The 5,592-nt window shown below is 35.3% G+C and overlaps 1 non-coding gene across 1 annotated transcript; it reads right to left on the bottom strand.

Annotated features, from left to right (window-relative positions):
• Positions 1-1,386: 1,386 nt before the first annotated feature.
• On the bottom strand, positions 1,387-1,493 carry LOC139856568 (small nucleolar RNA R71). Its single transcript, XR_011762041.1, has one exon. It is a non-coding gene; the product is annotated as a small nucleolar RNA R71 (small nucleolar RNA).
• Positions 1,494-5,592: the final 4,099 nt, after the last annotated feature.

Genomic DNA, 5,592 nt, shown 5'->3' with positions numbered 1-5,592 from the left:
GACGCATTTTTAAGTTTTAGTATCTTTTTAAGATATTGTCATTTGGGATATAGTTTTTCTTGTAAGCTTTAATATTTTTAGACGCAACTTTTAATTTTTAGTTTTTAGTTCCTTTTTAAGTTTTGACACACTACTTTCTTATTTTTATTTTTCGACGCCTTTTACCTATGTATCAATTATCACTCCAATTAGTAATCTCAATTTGAAATTTTAATTTTAAGTTAGTGATAGAAATAAGGTTGGGTTAGTCGAGTGTTTTAAAGTTTTATAAGTCACTCTTTTTCTTTCTTATTTTTCGACGCCTTTTTTTTCTTTCTTTCAACCCTTTTCTTTTTCGACCTTTTTCGACGCACTCTTTTTCTCTCTTATTTCTCGACATCCTAGTTTTTAGGACATAGATTTTTATTCTACTTCTTATCTAAAATTTCTTTAAATTACGAAAATTTATTTTAAGTGGTTAAATTGATAGACATCAAAATTTCTGGTTCGTAGTAATAGTTAGATTTGTACGTGGACCGGGTTATTGGAGCCAAACAGTACTCAATTATATTGAGACCAAACAAATCCTGCCCCTCTGCTGCATCTTTTGGCTATTCGAAACGTGGGCAAAATCAGAAAAGTCTATTAATTGGATAACTTATATAATTTTTCTTTCCTTTTAAAAACTAATAGGATATTCAGTGAATGCACCGAGCAAGACGTTCACCACCTTTTGTACGTTCACCACCTGTAACCAGATCAAGACATCTAGCAAATATTGTCGCCGTTGATTTTTCTTTAGAATCGTCATCCAGTCGACCAAGTACTCCAATTCAAATTTCCGATAATCCATTTTTTGAACCCGACCTCACAATTGAGAATCCGGAGAATATTCAGGGACGATTCATAGATCCTGAACCATTAATTTTTCCTCCGGAACCACCAATTATTCAAACAGAGATTGTTGAGGAATGAACCATTAAATCAGAATCCTCTAGTGATTCAGATTCAACAAATTCAATCATGGAGAATCTGGAACCTCTAAGTATGGAAGACCGAATGCGAGCTAAACGCACTGGACAGGGTCACGCAATTACTCATCCAGACATTAATGCGCCAGATTATGAAATCAAAGGACAAATTCTACATATGGTGACTAATCAATGCCAATTTAGTGGTGTGCCAAAGGAAGATCCAAATGAACATCTTCGTACTTTTAATAGGATCTGCACACTATTTAAAATAAGAGAAGTTGAGGATGAACAGATATATCTCATGTTATTTCCCTGGACTTTAAAGGGAGAAGCCAAAGATTGGTTGGAATCGTTACCTGAAGGGGCGATTGATACATGGGACGTTTTAGTTGAAAAATTTCTTAAACAATTCTTTCCGGCATCTAAAGCCGTAAGACTCCAAGGAGAAATTGTTACGTTCACACAGAAACCAAATGAAACTCTATATGAGGCATGGACAAGATTTGGAAAGTTATTGAGAGAATGTCCGCAACATGGTTTAGACACCTGTCAAATAGTACAAATATTCTACCAAGGATGCGATATCACTACAAGGAAAGACATCGATATAGCAGCTGGTGGTTCTATTATGAAGAAAATCGAAACTGATGCTTACAAAATTATTGATAACACTACTTCCCACTCACATGAGTGGCACCAAGAAAAAGATATCGTTAGATCATCTAAAGCAGCTAGAGCCGATTCTAGCCATGACTTAGATTCCATTTCAGCAAAGATAGATGCTGTCGAGAGACGAATGGAAAAGATGACTAAGGATATACACTCAATACGAATTAGTTGTGATCAGTGTGGAGGACCACATTTGATAAAAGATTGTCTCAGTATTGAACTAACAATGGAACAAAGAGAGAATATTTCATACATAAACCAAAAGCCTGGAAATAATTATCAGAATAATTATCAACCGCCAAGACCAATTTACAATCAAAACCAGAATTATAACCGAAATATTCCATACACCAACCAACAAGGTCCTAGCAATCAACAAGTATCCAATAATACTTACAACCAGCAAAGACCTAATTTTTAAAACAAACCACCACAACCCGATGATAAAAAGCCGAATTTAGAAGATATGATGACGAAGCTAGTTGAAACTCAAACGCAGTTTTTCACATCTCAGAAACAAACTAATGAACAAAATGCTCAAGCATTTAGAAATCAACAAGCTTCTATTCAAAATTTGGAACAAGAAGTAAGTAACCTAGCAAGGTTAATAGGTGAAAGAAAACCGGGAAGTTTACCTAGTGATACAAATGCTAACCCCCGGAATGAAACAGCTAAAGCCATTACCACAAGAAGTGGTATTACACTTAAACCACCTGAAATACCTGTAAATTTTGATGAAGCTATTCCTACTCCACAAGAACCATAACCTGAACAAGATATGGAAAAAGAACAGGTAGTTGAAAAGGTTAATGAAGATAACACAGTTAAGGCTAAACCTTATGTTAAACCATACCAACCACCACTTCCTTACCCCGAGTAAAATGAAAAAAAAGAGACTTGAAGCCGAGCAATCCAAATTCTTAGATATGTTTAAACAGATAAATGTAAATCTTCCTTTCATTGATGTGATTTCAGGAATGCCTAGATATGCTAAATTTCTGAAAGATCTAATCTCGAATAGAAAGAAAATGGAAGAACTCTCGGCTGTTACTATGAATGCTAATTGTTCAGCAGTGCTGTTGAATAAGATACCAGAAAAATTATCTGATCCAGGAAGTTTCACAATTCCATGTTTTCTGGGTAGTCTTAGTTCAATAGAAGCATTGGCAGACTTAGGTGCTAGTATAAATTTAATGCCGTATTCACTATACACTAAACTAGACCTTGGAGAATTGAAACTAACACGAATAAGCATACAACTAGCTGATCGATCAATAAAATATCCTAGAGGGATAATGGAGAACATGCTAGTTAAAGTTGGTATTTTAGTATTTCCAGTAGATTTTGTTGTTCTGGACATGAAAGAAGATTCTCAAGTTCCTCTCATATTAGGAAGACCATTCTTAAACACGGCTAAAGCAATGATAGACGTGTTTGGTAAGAAACTGACCCTAAGTATAGAGGACGAGAGTGTTACCTTTTCAGTTGATAGAGCAATGCAACAACCACAATCTGCAGATGATACATGTTATTATATTCAAACTATATATTCACATGCAGAATTGTTAGAAGAATTTCCAGAATTACAAGGAACAGGAGAATGTTCTTTAGGAAAAGAAACTGAACCAATTGATGAAACTGAAATGTTAGCTACACTAATAGCTAATGGATATGAACCAACAACAGAAGAAATTCAAATGCTAAAAGAAGAAGACAGATATCGATATAAATCATCGATAGAAGAACCACCGATATTAGAGTTAAAGTCACTTCCAAACCATTTGGAATATGCTTATTTACATGGTGAATCTGAATTACCTGTCTCTCTTACTGAAAATGAGAAATCTCAACTTATTTCTGTGTTGAAAGCTCATAAACCAGCCATTTCATGGAAGATTCATGATATAAAAGGAATAAGTCCTTCGTATTGCACACATAAAATTCTTATGGAAGAAGGTCATATAACGTATGTGCAACGCCAACGAAGACTAAATCCTAATATGCAAGATGTAGTTAAGAAAGAAATTATTAAACTGCTTGATGCAGGTTTAATTTATCCAATTTCTGATAGTCCATGGATAAGCCCAGTTCAATGCGTGCCTAAGAAGGGTGGCATGACTGTCATTACAAATGAGAAAATTGAGCTTATTCCTACTAGGACTGTAACATGATGGCGTGTATGTATTGATTATAGAAAATTAAATGACGCCACCAGAAAAGATCACTTTCCCTTACCTTTCATTGATCAAATGTTGGAAAGGTTAGCCGAAAACAGTTACTATTGTTTTCTAGTTGGTTTTTTCGGATACTTTCAAATTCCAATTGCACCCGAGGACCAAGAGAAAACCACATTCACGTGCCCTTATGGTACTTTTGCTTACAAACGCATGCCATTTGGACTTTGCAACGCCCCTGCAACCTTTCAAAGGTGCATGATGACGATTTTTCACGACATGATAGAAGAATGCATGGAAGTTTTCATGGATGACTTTCCAGTCTTCGGTGATACATTTGAATCATGTTTAGTTAATCTTGAACGAATGCTTATTAGATGCGAACAATCAAATCTAGTACTTAATTGGGAGAAATGTCATTTCATGGTTAAAGAAGGCATCGTTCTTGGTCATAAAATCTCAAAGGAAAGAATTGAAGTGGATAGAGCTAAAGTAGATGTAATTGCTAAACTTCCACATCCCACTAATGTTAGAGGAGTTAGGAGTTTTCTAGGGCATGCCGGTTTTTACCGACGTTTCATAAAAGATTTTTCTAAAATTGCCACTCCTATGAATAAACTCCTAGAAAAGGATGCTCCATTCATCTTTTCAGAGGAATGTATCAAATCTTTTAATATTCTTAAAGAGAAACTCACTAATGCGCCGATCATGATAACACCAAATTGGAATCTACCGTTTGAACTAATGTGCGATGCCAGTGATTTTGCAATGGGAGCCGTTTTAGGACAAAGGATTGAAAAACGAATTCAACCTATATATTATGCTAGTAAGACGTTACAAGGAGCACAAACAAACTACACAACTACTAAAAAAGAACTCCTTGCTATTGTCTTTGCTTTTGACAAATTTCGTTCATATCTCGTTCTAGCTAAAACAGTGGTCTATTCCGACCATTCTGCTCTTAGATACCTATTTTCGAAACAAGATGCTAAACCAAGATTAATCCGTTGGATCTTACTCTTACAAGAATTCGATATTGAAATCCGAGATAAAAGAGGAGCAGAAAATCTCGCCGCTGATCATCTTTCTCGTCTTGAAAATCCCGAATTAGAAGTTCTAAATGAATCGGCCATACAAGATAACTTTCCTGATGAATATCTATTGAAGATAGATTATAATAAAATACCATGGTTTGCAGACTATGCAAACTACTTAGTATGTGGATTCCTTGAAAAAGGATTGTCGTACCAAAAACGAAAGAAATTCTTCAGTGATATAAAACACTATTTCTGGGAAGATCCACATTTGTTTAAAAGTTGTCCCGATGGAATAATACGCCGATGTGTATTTGGAGATAAAGCTAGTAAAATCTTAAACCATTGTCACACAGGACCAATAGGAGGGCATTATGGGCTTCAACTAACAGCAAGAAAAGTTTATGATGCTGGATTCTATTGGCCTACCATTTACAAAGACGCACACCTTCTTTGCAAATCCTGTGATGCATGTCAAAGGGCTGAAAAAATAAGTTAACGTGATGAAATGCCACAAAATGTCATTCAAGTATGTGAAGTATTTGACATTTGGGTATTGACTTTATGGGTCCATTTCCAAAATCTCATAATAATCTCTACATTCTCGTAGCAATTGATTATGTATCTAAATGGGCGGAAGCACAAGCTCTCCCAACTAACGATGCAAGAGTTGTAGTCAACTTTTTAAAACGTCTTTTTGCAAGGTTTGGAACACCGAAAGCTTTAATAAGTGATCGGGGAACTCATTTTTGTAATAATCAA

Source organism: Rutidosis leptorrhynchoides, chromosome 6 (genome assembly GCF_046630445.1).
Source record: "Rutidosis leptorrhynchoides isolate AG116_Rl617_1_P2 chromosome 6, CSIRO_AGI_Rlap_v1, whole genome shotgun sequence".
Taxonomy (NCBI): Eukaryota; Viridiplantae; Streptophyta; class Magnoliopsida; order Asterales; family Asteraceae; genus Rutidosis; species Rutidosis leptorrhynchoides.
The sequence above is the reverse complement of the archived record's forward strand: the minus strand, read 5'-3'. Positions and strand labels throughout refer to the sequence as shown.